At 48.5% G+C, this 14,947-nt stretch overlaps 1 long non-coding RNA gene across 4 annotated transcripts; it reads left to right on the top strand.

The window, feature by feature from the left end:
- The first annotated feature begins 2,930 nt into the window (after window positions 1-2,930).
- Window positions 2,931-12,433, top strand: LOC128560180 (uncharacterized). Of its 4 annotated transcripts, none has more exons than XR_008372898.1 (4): window positions 2,931-7,442; window positions 7,883-9,899; window positions 10,782-11,778; window positions 12,085-12,433. It is a non-coding gene; the product is annotated as an uncharacterized LOC128560180 (long non-coding RNA). The 4 variants fall into 4 exon arrangements; XR_008372896.1 differs by having other exon boundaries at window positions 7,883-10,872; window positions 11,176-11,778; XR_008372895.1 differs by having other exon boundaries at window positions 7,883-11,778.
- Window positions 12,434-14,947: the final 2,514 nt, after the last annotated feature.

The raw sequence follows: 14,947 nt of genomic DNA, 5'->3' as shown, positions 1-14,947 counted from the left end.
TGGAAGGAGTTGAAGATGCAGTGTCAGCCTGAGAAAGCTGCACCCCTCTCTGCCATGTTGTAACACATACATAAATGATATGAATAATTTTATATTGTAACCACACTACCAAATAACCATATAAGTTATACAGCATCCATAATTTAAAGTGTCACAATCATCCCCGACTACACAAATGTTTGAGGTTCGGTTGGCCCAACATCTTTCCTCATTACACACTTTCCCACCAAACCATGAATACCTTTTCTCTGATACTTAACCTTCTGAAGGAACTATAAAAGTATGCATTCAATAAAAAAGGGGTGGCGCCTGTGGCTCGAAGGGGTAGGGCGCTGGCCCCATATGCCGGAGGTGGTGGGTTCAAACCCGGCCCCAGCCAAAAACTGCAAAAAAAAAAGAAAAAGAAAAAAGTACACACTCTAATTTTTAAAAATCCTGTGAGGGTGCAGCCCCTGTGGCTCAGTGAGTAGGGTGCTGGCCCCATATACTGAGGGTGGTGGGTTTGAATCTGGCCCTGTCTAAACTGCAACAAAAAATAGCCGGGCATTGTGATGGGCTCCTATAGTCCCAGCTACTCAGGAGGCTGAGGCAAGAGAATCGCCTAAGCCCAAGAGCTGGAGTTTGCTGTGAGCTGTGACACAACAGCACTCTACTGAGGGAGACTCTGTCCTAAAAAAAAAAAAAAAATCCTGTGGGTATGACATGATTCGCCCTGTGCACATCAGATAATCTGCCTTGTTTTGTGAGTCAGATCTTTTCCCCCTTCATTTTCTAGCTGAGTTGTTATTGTATTTTCTAAAAGCTTAAGTTTGATGTATTTATTTTCCAGCCAGCCACTTATGAAATTACCTTACTAGTTCTGAGAGCTTTTTGGTCGATTTTAATGTCTTTACAAGGTAGGTGATTACATTATCTAACAGACAATCTTGACTCTTATTTCAATACTTAATAATTCTTCACCTACCCAAAATTTAATGAGAATACCTCCCTTGCTTCAATGACTTTGTGGGGTATTTTTTATTAGGTGAAGGAAATAACATTTGTTTACTGTTTCACTGTGAGTTTGTTTAACTCAGGGAAGAATGCTGGGTTTGGTACAGATGAAGCCTCTGTTGCTAGGAGGAATGGTGGACCTCAGACTATGAGTCTGTTATCAGCATGGAAGGGATTGAAGTCTGAGGATGGAGACAGGGGACCAGCCAGGTGGAGCCTCCAAGGAGAAGTTAATAGACAGCTATGTAAACTGGAATTCCAGGAAGAAAACACCAGAGAAAGAAAGAGAAACTAGATGAAAGAAAAAAAATAGTAAGAACATTTTTTAACTGGGGGAAGCCTCATCTTCAAATTGGAAAGAACCCCTGAGTCCTGATTAAATAAAAAACAAGTAAAAGAAGTTTTATCCTGGTCAAAGTTTTTAATCTTAAGGATAAAGAGGAAAAAATCCTATATCCACAAATGAAAAAAAATTGCCTATGAAGAGGAAAAAATCTAGGTATACATTAGACTTCTCTATAACATAAAATGCCAAATGGAGCCACATCCACAGAAGTTGAGGTCAGTAGATTGTCGTCTGTAATCTAAGACCACCAGGGTTACTCATCTGTAAAATGGCAGCCCAAAGACACTCTTAGATATACAGACCTGTGACTATGACAATCATCTTCTATTTCTGAAAAATTACTCAGCCAAAATCTCCAGGTATCAATGTTTATTATCAAGTGTTTATGCAGTTGTAATGAATTGTTTGTAAATAATGGTGTATGCATGGTAATAAAAGCTTTGATTGTACAGAAAGCATGAAATGGAAAGAAACATCTTTCTCCTTGTAATGCATTTATAGTCTCTGAGTTGGCCAATTTTCACAACTTTTGTTTTTGTTCTTCCTAACTATAAATATGCCTTATCCCTTTTTCCCCACTAATCGACTTTAGATAGGATTGCTATCACAAACGAGGCTTTAACAACCTTCTCTCCTTCTTTCCACCCCTTTCCAAGTTTTTTATTATATTTTTACTTGTAGTTTCTCCATTGATGACATCTGTACTATTAAAATGTAAAATAAACCAGAACATCTATTTTTGATTTATGAACTAGGCACACCTGTAGTTAAGCTTGGGGAAGTTACACTCACACTTCTCTCTACCTCCTCTCACCTTCCTATATCATCAGCTCCTTTTATAGTCAAGATTTATGGTATATGTATCCTATAGCTTTAAAAATCTTTGTCTATAGGTTAATTCTAAATATTAAACACCAATTTTATCAATCGGAGTTCATTTGCAAGTAAATTAGCCACCGTGGCTATTTTAAGCAGAAAAGGATTTACCAGAAGAAATGAGATGCTTCCAAACATGTCCAAAGGGCTGGCGCCTGGGGCTCTAAGTAGGGCTTTCAGGAAAGACTCCAGGGAAGGGAATTGAGAAGTGCTGTGGGCTGCAGGAAGCCAGTTCAGGTGTGACACAGGAATCAGGGAACTGTCCCTGCTGCATTTACTGGCTCCCTCACCATCCAGCAAGTTCTATATCAGATTAAAAAAAAGCTTTATGGGGTGGCGCCTGTGGCTCAGTGAGTGGGGCGCCATATACTGAGGGTGGCGGGTTCAGGAGGCTGAGGCAGGAGAATCGCAGGAGCCCAGGAGTTGGAGGTTGCTGTGAGTCCTGTGACGTCATGGCACTCTACCGAGGGCGGTAGAGTGAGACTCTGTCTCTACAAAAAAAATTAAAAAAGCTTCATACCTCGCCTCTCGGCATCATGATACTGTTAGCACTGCTTACAGAAAAACGGTAACAAAACGACCCAGTACCTCCATGACCAGGCTTGTCAGCAAAAAGAGCAGGAGCCAGACAAGTACACATTCGGGGCCCACTTCTGCCTTCTGCAAAGCACATCTAGAGCTCCAGCTGGGGGGTGTCTGGAGATGGAAGGTTTGCTGTCCAGCGTCTGCAGAACAGAGAGGAAGACTAGGAAAAAGGTGGAAACACAGCAAGAACCCCCCGACACACACACTAGGCCTGTGATTAGTGTTGACCAGGATGGAAGATGGGACACACCAGCAAGGAAATGGACTCGTCTGTCTGCTCCTGGTATTCCCAGGATTGAGCTCAAATGTAATCTCTCTCCTACGTCTTTCAAGTCCTCGAAAATCATGCAACATTTAAGTTTGCTTCTTTTTAGACTATGAGCTTCTCAGACAGACTTTTATTTTCCTGGAATTACCAATTGACTTTTTCGTGTGAATTTGACAAAATATAATTTGAGCACACCTTACCACTAGATCACTCAGCTTCCGAACAGTCCGTCATCTATGTACCCAACACATTCATCTGGAAGTCCTCTGAATTTCTGTTCTAATTTAGATCCTTGGAGCAATAACATTTTTAACTTCTAAGAACTTGTTCCTCTCCGATTGCTACTTTTATAACAACCTCTTCTTGTTCTGGGAACTAACATCTTGAATCTCCTGCGTAAAACCCGTCTGAAGTGGGAAAGCCCTCTTCTATCTCCTAATTCTTGTTTTCTCCTGGGTTACTTGTTTTACTGGTTCGCCTTGATCCATGCCTTCTGCACTATCGGTTTTTCTCAGATGCCTGGTAACTCTTGTCTGGTAAGATTTCTTAATGAAGAGCGAGGCTGGCTGACATGACGCTGGCACGTCTCTGAAACTGTCTGGACTTGCTGTCCTCCTGGGCCTCTCCAATGGGCACAGGCTGTGTGTGCCGGGGGGCAGGCTGCCCGTGGGGTCTTGGGTGGGGGATGGCAGCCTGATCTGTCCTCAGCAGCCGTGGGTGTCCCGTTCGTCTCGTCCTGGCAGTTCCCTTCTGCACCCTGAATGCTGCTGGCCTCAGTTGGTGCTCTAGGTCCTGTGGCTGCCATCACATGGTGGGGGGGGGGGGTTTGTTCCATGCCGTTCTCATATTCCTGGTGTTGCCAGAAATCCTGGGGTCCTTGCTGGCGTCTCTGCCTGCACCATCATACGGCCTCCTGTGTGTCTTTTTTTCCTCTTCCTGTAAAGATGTCAGCCATATTGGATTAGGGCCCATGCGAATCAAGTGTGACCTCATCTTACTCCCATCTGAAAAGACCCTATTTCCAATAAGCTCCCGCACACAGGTACTGGGATTTAGGCCTTCAATGTGTCTTTCTAGAGGATACAACTCAACCCACAACAGTCAGCTCCCTAGAGGTGGCCCCTGAGACAGGCATTCAAGTGCACATGATTATTCAGGAAAAACCTCTAAGGGAGTAAAAGAGGTGCAGGATGGTGTGAGGCTGTCTCAGGTGAAGCCGAACCTGGACCAGCCTTGGTTGGGGGAGGTGGTCTACAGAGTTGTCCAACCTTAGATTGAGACCTGGGCTTCGTTTCCTGTGCCAGTCAATCATTGCCCCACGTGGGGGAGTGTGATTTCCCCAGCAGGGTGGCTCTCATGGGCCCAGCACACATCTCTAGGGATTTTAGACGTAAGGCCATCAGCCTATTACTCTAAGCAGCACAAGGAGGGAAAGGGAATCTTTCCTTCTGGAACTCCTATAACATGTGCGTTTTACCTTCTTGTGCTTTTTGTCTCACTCTTGCATTTTCCATCTCTTTTTTGTTTTTCTGGGCTGCATTCTAAGTTCTTAATCCCCTGGTGCGAGTGTGTGTGTGCTTATGTTGGTGGGGGGTGGTCAATCCCCTCGTAGAAGAGGATCCCTTCTGCCTGCATTTTATAATCTTCAGTGTGAGGCACCTTCTCTTGACAGTGGTTTCCTCTGTGGGAGCCCAGAGTATCTGAACCGTGCGATGGAACCCACAGAGAAGTTTGCTTTTGTTTCTGCCATTAGGTTTTAGGGTTTTCTCTGGTCTGAGGCCAGTTTGTACATAGGTGTCAATTTCTTAGGTTCTTACATCATAAGGGTGACTTGGAGCACATGCTTCACCTACAGGACACTTAGGCTTTTTGTTTTTTTTAATCCATCCAGATCCTGATGTGGGAGCATCAGGGGACAGAACTCTGTCTTAGGAGAGAGAGAAGACTTCTGGGGATGCTCTGCACAGGGGTTCCACGTCAGCTCCCCATATCGTGCAGACCCTTTACTCCCTCCATGGCCCCGTGCGAGCTTTGAGACCCCTCCCCCGAGCAGGTGTGACCTCTCTCTGGCTCCCCGAAGCTGCTGTTTGGACCTTGATCCTTTTGGCTCTTGTTAATCTCTACTTTTTCTAGCATCTAAGGATTGCTCTTTCCTCCTTTTAGCTAGATGTTAAAATCATTTCTCATTATATTTTAATCCAGTATCTCTACCTGGAGATCTTCAATGGTTCTACCTATCATGTTTTTAAATCTGGAATTCTTTCCTTTAGAAGTTCATCAAAGTCTCTCATCTGCTGAAGTCCATACACGGTCTCCCTCCCCACCCCAATATTGGTGCTGTTAGGGATTTATTCCCGATTGTAATTCTTTTACTGCTAAGCCCATAGAATTTTGTCATGGAGAAAAGCTACACATATGCAACTGAGGTGTCTTAAACTGAGAGCTCATAAAGTTGTCTCAATTTCCTCCCAGGGACACTTAAGTTCATTCACTAGCACTCCACACAGCACTTCTGCTCAGAAACACCACGTTCTATTTGCTTTTATAGTTATTTAAAAGTTTACCTTGCTCCCCCCCCAAAAGGTTGTAAGCTATTTAATGTCAAAGCTTATATTTTATTTGTCTTTATATCTTCTGAGCATCTTGCCCAGTATCTTGCAAACATTGGGTATTTCACATGGAATAAGGGAGCTTGGTTAGACTCCAGCCCTGACCTTCCCATGTGACTTTGGGAAACTTATGCAACCTCTCTGAGCCAGTTTTCTTATCTATTAAATGGCAACAGTCAAACCTTTCCAGGACTGTTTTAAAAGTGAAATGAGATTGCGCATAGGAAGCACAGCCCCTCCCAGGCCTGTGCAAATATGTATAAACTCTCCCAGGTGGTTTATTTAATGCCTCTGCCAGTTGCCACGTTCTCCTTTCCCAGCAGTTTCCTACCTGAAATGTGGGGCAGGGACTTTTCTGGCAAATTGGTGAATCAGAACTTACAGCGGGGCTCTTTCTGTTGACATCAGCTGCAATCCTGAAAGGCTGAGGGCAAAACGGCCCCCAGACAGTTCGATGACTCGTCACTCAAAATCATCTTAAGAGTCTGAAAGAATTGAGATTAAAAAGGCTGAGAGAAAAATCTTTTTGGTGACAGCTGTCATGTTGACAAACCTGGGAGGGGTTGGGCAGAGGGAGCTGTGAAATGGACAGTGTTTTCCCTTCATTTCAGGCCTCATGAGAGGGCATTGAGAATAACACTCAGAGCTGGAGATTTGCCCTCTGGGGTGGAGGTGGGCAGAACGGGTACTATTGGTCCACCCTGTGGGTGTGACGCTTGGGGCAGGAGCCAGTATCACACAAAGCAGCCTGAGAGAGCCCGTCACCAGAAGCAGGTAGGTCTCTCACTGGCAGAGTCCCCTGGGAAGTGCTGGTGAGAACTCCCTGTGCCTCTCCTAGCAGGGGCTGCAGTACTGGCCATGAGGGCAGAGCCCTGTCTTCCAGCTCTGCGTCTCCCTGGCGTATGCTCTGGAAATTGCCCTCAGCCAAAGACGGCTGCCTCACCCAGCATCACGACCCCTCCTCAGGGACCACACCATCCAGTGCTGAGTCCACAAGGGGTCCTGGCAGGTGCCTGGCCTCTGTAGGGGTAACTCTGAGAGGCCCCCAGCTCCACAGCGTCTCACAGCACTGACCAAAGCCTCTGTGGCAGCTGCCTGGACCCCTCTGCCCAGCCTGCTGATCTCAGCCCTTGGCAGGACTGTTCCCAAGGGCATTTCTCACTACACCTTGGGCTCTCCAGCCTCAGTGGAGGTTTCCTGATGCTGTATCCCCCTGGAAACAGCTCTCTTCCCTCCCACCCTGCTTGGAGGGGTCCAAAACCATGAGTGAGCTTGGGAGGAAGAGAGAGAGACATGGGCCGGGGGAGCAGAGGGGCTGGCCATTCCCTGCCCACCCCAGGCTACACTGTGAAGGCTCCTGGGCTAGCTAGAGAGATGCCGTCATTCTGAATGAAGCTGAATTTGGACCGTTTCTTTTCTTCTTCTTTTCATCATTTTTTGTTTGTGCTACCCTTGGCATTTTTAACTTTTTTTGTTTTTCAGGTTAATGTGAGGGTACAAACAACTAGATTACAATATCTGCATTTGTTAGGTAGAGTAGTTGTGTGCGGCAGCCAGGAGGTGTCCACAGACCCTTACATTGTGCCCATTAAGTGAGAGCAGACCAATCCCCCTCCCCAAGTTTTGGCTGTTCCATGAGACTGAACGTCTTAGCTGTTGACATGAGGCTGCTCCTGTGACTAGTAGTGACTGAAGGATGAAGATGGTGATTCTGATCCAGCAGTACCCAGAGATGCTTTGGGGCCACCCATGTTTTCATCCAAGGGTAAGTAAACAACCAGGTCAGGTGGCTAAGGAAGGAACATGCCCCAAATGTCACGGGTCAGTGGCAGAGCCAGGGCCAACCCAAAGTCCTTCCTCTTCAACACGCTCCCTGATGTCTCCATGTGTCCCAGTCCAAACTAAATTTCCAGAACAATCCATGCTGTTTCATTTTTCAGTTTCTTCGTCTATATACTGTTCTTCCTGGTGCATTTATTAAATGGTCAGTAAATGTCGTGGGCAAAAGTGAGGTGGGTGTGGGCGTAAGGAAAGGGAAGAGGCAGGAGGGTGGGGGCAACCGAGGGAGCAATTGAGTGAGCAACTCAGTGGAGCGCTGGAGATGGTTCTGAGAAGGGCTGCGAAGATGCCCCCAGCCTTTCCTCTCGTGAAGGTGGAGCTCTGGCTGTCTAACGGGGATCCTGAGACCAACCTTTATGGTTTCAGCATTTCAGATTGAGGTTGAAAACTACATACAGCATGTCTGCCTCTGATGGACTTGAAACCAGCATTATCCAGCCGAGGTGGTTGTCATGGCAACGCAGGATTACCAGGGCTTGACTGGAAACAGGAGCAGCAGCCCAATCACTATTGGTCAGTACCTCTTTCGTTTCTTCCCTACACTGGATTTCCCTTACAGACAGGTAAGAATGAGAAACCCGGATGAGAAACCACTTTGGGCCAGCCACATTCATCGCCCGCAATCTAAATCATCATCTTGACTGGGACCAAGGGAAGAAATTTTGATACCACAGGCAGCTTATGACAGTGACCTAACAATGTGTGTGGTGCCCAGACATCCCAGGAACCCATGCCTTGCCTCCCCGGGCTCGATTTCATACCCTGCTGCATTAACAGTCTGGTGCCACACCCCCAACTTCCTGCCCTTACCTTGGGTTTGACTTCTCTAGAGTTTGCCCTTCCCTCTACCTGAGCCCCTTGAGAGTGGGGCTCGAAGAAATAGTTCCTAGGATGTCACAGGTCTTATAGTTCATCCTACAATTACTATTGTTGTTATTCTTTAACCTTACCCTGAAGGCTCAAGTCTCCTTCGTGAAGCACTCTCAGCACCTAATGTTAATAATCATAGTTTTAGAACTTAACACCTGCCTTCCTCCTTCACGGCTGCCCACAGTTCTGGGGCTGCACCACACTCCTTCATGCAATAAACCCTACCGACCACCTACTAAGGGCCAGGCAATGTACTAGATCCTGGACAAAACAGACGAGCATCTCTGCCCTCACGGGGCTTAACACCTCATGTGGAGCAGACAGTAAATACATATATAGGTAGGTCAGACAGTGTTTTAGACGATGACGTGTTAGAAAAATAAGCAAAGGAGGAGACAGGACAGTTAGGACAGAGAATTTGATTTTAAAGGGCGGTCCACGAAGGATGTGCTGAGAAGAGACTTTTAAGAGGAGAGCTTTGGCTCAGCGCCTGTAGCTCAAGTGGCTAAGGCACCAGCCACAGATACCAGAGCTGGCAGATTCGAATCCAGCCCAGGTCTGCCAAAAAACAAAGACAACTACAACCAAAAAATAGCCAGGCATTGTGGTGGGTGCCTGTGGTCCTAGCTACTTGGGAGATTGAGGCAAGGGAATTGCTTAAGCCCCAGAGTTGGAGGTTGCTGTGAGCTGTGATGCCACGGCAGTCTACCCAGGGCGACAGCTTGAGGCTCTGACTCAAAAAAAAAAAAAAAAAAAAGGAGCGCTTTGGGTATCCAGAAAAAGAGAGACCACCAGTGCAAAGGCCCTGAGGTAGGAGGGGATGGGCAGTGGAAGGCAAGGTCAGAGAGGAGTTGAGGGCAGCTTCAAAAGGCCTTGGAAGTCCTCATGGGGATGCCGGCTTTTCCATGAGCGAGATATGGAGTTTTTGGAGGGGTCTGGCAGAGAAGCCTTCTAATTGTTGCTTTGAGAGGAGATCAGAGAGGGGCAGAGGTGGAGGGAGAACCTGGCTACCAGGGGACAGCTGCTCCAGGCTGGCACAGAGAATGGGGTGAGGAGTGGCTTCTGGATGTGCCTGGGCACCACCACCACCACCTGGGTTTGCTGAAAATGAGAAGCAGCTATTCGGTCTTGGCTCCAGTGCCAGGAAGGCTGGAAGGGCACGGCAAGAGGGGAGGTGGAGGGGAAGGACGGGTATGGGGTATGGTGGGGGATAAGGACACAGTCTGGGGTGTTTATGAGACATCCAGGTGGGGATGTCAAGCAGGCATTTGGAGATTCAAGTCTGAAGTTCACGGAGAGACGTCCAGACTGGGCTGTCACCTCAGGAGTCATCACTGAAAAGGTGATTTATGAGGCCACAAAACTGGATGAGTGCAGCACGGGAGTGAGTTTACACAGAAGAGAAGAGGTCCAGGGCAGGACCCCAGGGCCACTGACCCCAGCAGGGGAAGGGGAACCTGAGACAGATGGAAGAAAACAGCACAAAGGAAAACCACAGAGTGATGTCAGGAAGGTGAGTGAGGAAAGGGCTTCAGGAAAGAGGGTGCTCAGTCCCCTGTGCTGCTGGGATGAGAAGCTGAGGCTGAGTCTGGGGGACGCTGCCAGGACAGACTGATTGGAGGCAGGTCTGGAGGAAAATCAGAGAAACTCCAGGGACAGTAAGGTTAGATGGCGCTTAGTAGGGGTGCTGCTGTAAAGGGAAGTGGAGAAAAGGGCAGGAGCTGGAGGGGGATGTGGGAGTCAAGGAGGAATTTGGGGTGTGGGAAAGGAGCAGCACGTGACTGAGCGGGGCTGTGGGTATCATCTGGGAAGGCACGTTCTCAGCCATGGCTGCACGTTGGAATCACCTGGGGAGCTTTAAGTCTCCCAAAGCCTGGATGGAACTTCACGTAAAATAAGTGAGCATCATTGGCAATGGTTCCCAAGGGGAAGAGCCACTGCATTAGAGAAGGAAACACAGATGGAGCCGGGAAGCCGGGTCGGGGAGGGCTGGGCTCCAGGGAAGAGAAGAGGGGGGCCTTTCCAGGGAGCGTGGGGTGGTTGCCTCTGTTGGTGGGAGAGAAAGCGGAGTCTTTGGGGGTTGATGCTGGTGGAGTGGGGGCCTGGAGAAAGGTCCCATCTGGTTGTGCCTTTTGTTAGAGAAATAGCACCACAGGGCATCCGTGAGCAGTGAGGAAGGGGAGGAGAGTCCTGGGAAGCAGGTCCTGGGGTGGGGGGTGTGGTCTGGGCAGCATAGGGGCCACTTAGTTTTGGGGTCAGTTGTCCAGAGTGAGGCTGCTCGGCCTGGCCCCTCACAGCTCCAGTGCTGGGCATCAGCCCTGCTCATTGCTGGGCGATCTCCCCACGTCGTTTACTCTTGTTGAGTCTCCATTTCTTCACCTATGAAATGTGACAGTACCTACCACTGAGAACAAGTCCCAGGTCAGAGCTGGATGCAAAGTGCCCAGAGCAAGAGCTGCCCCCAGCAGGCGGGCGTAAAGGGACTGGTAAGTTAGGGACCGTCTTCCTGCCTTCTCCCCTGTCCTGCTGTGGGACTGAGTTTTTCCCTTGGCATCCTCTAGGGAACACAGTACTTACATGCTGCCCATGTGGAAATTACACCTCGATAGATGCCTTCTGGGCTGAATAATTAACTACTTAGAGAGCATTTGTCTTTGTGTGAGTGATGATCGTGAGAACTCAGTGGAAGGCAAAAGCCAGGCAAAAGTGCCTGCCTGTTCCTCCAGCAGAGCTTCTTCCTCCACAATCCTCGCTGTTTTAAACACTCTGATTCTGATCTTTAACTGCAGAGTTATAAATAAAATGCGTGATTTGTACTTCTGCTGCCTAGAAGAAAAGAAATCGTGTGAGATTGTGTACAAGGAGAGGCACAGATACAACACAGCCATTCAGATGAAGATGAGAAATAGGTCTGGACACTGAATTGGGGCAGCACTCAAGCAGGGGGTACTGGGAATGGCCTGAGAGCCTGGGTGGGTTCACTGTACCCCCCCAAAGCCCACTAATGGGAAGGAGATGGGGGACCCATCCTACCCCTGGGCTAATAAGGAGCCACGTCCTGGGAAGGGGGCACCGAGCACCCATTCCAGATGGCAGGAGGACGGGAGGCCAGGCTTCAGGGGCCTGCCAGCACACCTTGTGAGGGGTTTGCCTGAAGTTGGGAGCCCTTCCTACATAAGGAGCCCCAAAGACCCCTTCGCTGCATAAGGAGTCCTCAAAACTGTGCGCGGAGAGGCCCCCCCCAGTGCCTGTGACTGGGCTGTGACTCCACTGCAGCTTCTACAGGTGGCAGGATCACCCAGGCCACACACCTCTCCTTCCTGTCCACATACCCCTGTGCTCCTGTGGATTCTCCACCTGCCCCAGGAGCTCTGAAGTGCCTGTCCCAGCAGGTATGACAAAGTGAACGGGACATCCCCACAAAAGACTCGTGTCCTTTGTTCTGTAGGCTCCTCTGGTGTGTGGGAGGTAGTGGTGACCGGAGATATACTTCATATTTATAGAGGGATTTGCCTGTGTCACACTGCTGTCTCATGTACTTCCTAGCTCCGTAGAGGCTGGCAGTGAGCAAGCCCTGCCCCGTGACTTTGAACAAGTTATCTTGAAAAAGGGAGGGAGCATGATAGTAGGGCCCCTGAGACTTCCCTGGGATCCTGCGACAGGATCACTATTCTGAACCCTTGACTCTTCCATCACAGGTCAGAACGTGCCTCCCCAGGCTGGCAGACAATGGGCGCCCCGCGTGCCATTGGCCGTAGTCCGGCTGCTCACACCCAGCAGCACCGGTAACACCATCCTGCCAAATGGCATGATGTGTCATGAGAACCTGGTGATTCTCCAGCCTTGATTGGGGAGGAGCTACTCTCTGTCTTAATTAAAACTGAAACTCAAAAGTTCGTGGGTACTAAACGTGGCTGTTAAAATGCTGAAAGCTGATAGTCTCCGATTTACATTTGTAATGGGTTCTCATGTTCCCTTTCTGTGGGTAACTTTCATGTGACATCATCTGGAATTTAATTACCAACCACTATTAAAGGACTTGGGGAATTTAAAGGGAATTTAAAGCTTGGATGGCTTTCACTTTGGGGCCCCACCCACATCTCACCTGTCATTCTCATAGCTTTTGCTTTGGTCTGTATAACGCTTGGCTGGTCAAGTGACAGCGGTCATGTCCTGAAGATGGAATGTCCTCTGAAACCTGTGAACAAGCCTTGCAGAGGTGTGGTCTGCTGGCGTGGTGAGGTGAAGTGGGGTTGGTCCTGTTTAGCTGGGTTTCTCTGAGACCTGCCCATGTGCAGGCTCGGGGCCTCTCTGTGCAGACCTTAAAAACCTCATGTTGGGGCTTGTTGTATGCTCGATGTCTGAGGTCTGAGACTAGTTAGCACCACAAATAAACAGTCAAGTCAGTCTTGGGAAATTGAAACAGAGTCAAACCTCTCGGCAAACAATAGGAGCAGTCGTTGCCTAAAATCCGCTCCTGGAGCAAGGTGAGTTTATAAGATAAATCCAGCAGGGCAGTTTATAATTAAGTGCTGGTGGGCATGGCAGAGACTAGGACTCCTGGGAGCTCAGCAGGGCAGAGGAGGGGGGAGAGCTGCAGCCCCAGGCAGGAGAGGGCTTGGATCTAAGGTATGGAGGGTCAGCCCAGAAAGGCCTGTGCATTTGTTTTCAGGCTGTTGTGATAAAGGTCTGCACACTGGTTGCCTTCAGACAATGGAACTACTTTTGTACAGTTCTGGAGGCCAGAAGCCTAAAATCAAGGTGTCCTCAGGGACAGGCTCCCTCTGAAGGTGTGAGGGCAGCAGCTTTCCTGGCTTTGTCCTACTGGCAGCCCTCAGTGTCCCTTGGCTTGCAGGTGTCTCATGCCAGCCTCTGCCTCCATCGTCCTCCTACGCTTCCTATGCTTGTGTCTGAGTCTGCTTTTTTCCCCTATGACCAGTCACTATGGATCAGAGTTCGCCTTCATCAGGTCTGACCTCATCTTGCTATGATTACACCCACAAAGACCCTATTTCCAAATAAAGTCCCATTCCCAGATACTGGGGGTAGGGCTTCAACATACCTTTTTTTTGCAGTTTTTGTCTGGGGCCGGGTTTGAACCTGCCACCTCAGGTATATGGGGCTGGCGCCCTACTCCTTTGAGTCACAGGCACCACCCTCACCATGCCTTTTTAGGGGACACAAATTAACCTATGACATGTATATGGCCAGAGAGGCCAGCCTGCCTGAGTCTCGAGGGGAGGCACTGCTGAGCGAGCAGCCCTGGGGACTGAGGCTGGTGGGTCTTGGAGGAGGGTGGCCACTCAGCTGTCTCCTAGAGAAGCGATGCAGTGTTGACTATGTTAATGGGTGGGGGAGATGCAGGGTGGAGGAGGTCATGGCCAGCCCAGGGGAGAATCCCTGAGCAGGCGTCAGTGGTCTGGCACCCTTGACTCACAGCCCAGAACTTCCCTTTGGTTTTTCACACTTTTCCCAGCTGTCCCCAGGCAGGGACGGGACCTGGTGATGTCCCAGAGAAGGCCCATTTCTTCCTTTCACAGGATCCTCTAACTCAGTGGTTCTCAACCTTCCTAATGCCGCGACCCTTTAATACAGTTCCTCATGTTGTGGTGACCCCCAACCATAAAATTATTTTCATTGCTACTTCATAACTGTAATTTTGCTACTGTTATGAATCCCAGTGTAAATATCTGATATGCAGGACGTATTTTCATTGTTACAAAGGGGTTGCGACCCACAGGTTGAGAACTGCTGCTCTAACTGAAGACTGTCTCAGAACCGAGCTACAGTCTAAGGCTTTTTCTACCCAATCCTTCCTTCCCCCCTCCACCAACGTCCTGCCCTTTCTCCCTTCATGGGCACTTCCAACATTTAATCTCCCTTATATCTAATCCCATCCTGGCATCTCCTTCTTCAAGGGTCCTAGCTACACAGACATAGCAGGAAGCGGGGGGACAGTGGAGCTATCTTTTGTCTGTACAATGAGAGGGTGAGAAAGAGGGACTGAGTGATTCCTGTGAGGTGAGGGTCTCAGCCTGGAGCAGACCCAACTTTTCAGTGATAGGGTAAAACTGTCTGGAGTGCTGTGGACACAGACTGGGACGTAGGGATCACACCTTGCCCTGTAGCAGAAATCTCAGCGGGATCACGTATGTGCCCACCAGTGATTTGCCCACTACAGATTTATTGACATTGGCATTTGGGAGTTTTTCTGGAAAAAAAAAAATGTTTTGCAAAAGCACTTCACAAGCTTGCCCTAAATTAATTTTTTAAAAAGGGAGTTCCACAATATTTTGAGCATAGGGAAAATCGTCAGAATAAATGCAGACCTTCCCAGCGACATGTTATAATGCCCTTGTTGGTATTGTTACATTCTCTCCCTCACTTTCCATGAAAGTAAATGGTAGCAGTGAATGTAAGGGGGAAGTGGCTGTGCAATCTCACGTAGCCCTAGAAGCACCATTTTGTGAATCTGAATTTTAAAATGGAAAGAGGTACCAGAGTCCAAACAAGTAAGAAACGGGTAAGAAAACACCAAGAGGAAAGTGGGTTCTTTTTCCT

The sequence above is a fragment of the Nycticebus coucang genome, chromosome 11 (genome assembly GCF_027406575.1).
Source record: "Nycticebus coucang isolate mNycCou1 chromosome 11, mNycCou1.pri, whole genome shotgun sequence".
NCBI classification, from domain to species: Eukaryota; Metazoa; Chordata; class Mammalia; order Primates; family Lorisidae; genus Nycticebus; species Nycticebus coucang.
Note: the sequence above shows the minus strand (reverse complement) of the source record. Positions and strands in the feature narration are given on the sequence as shown.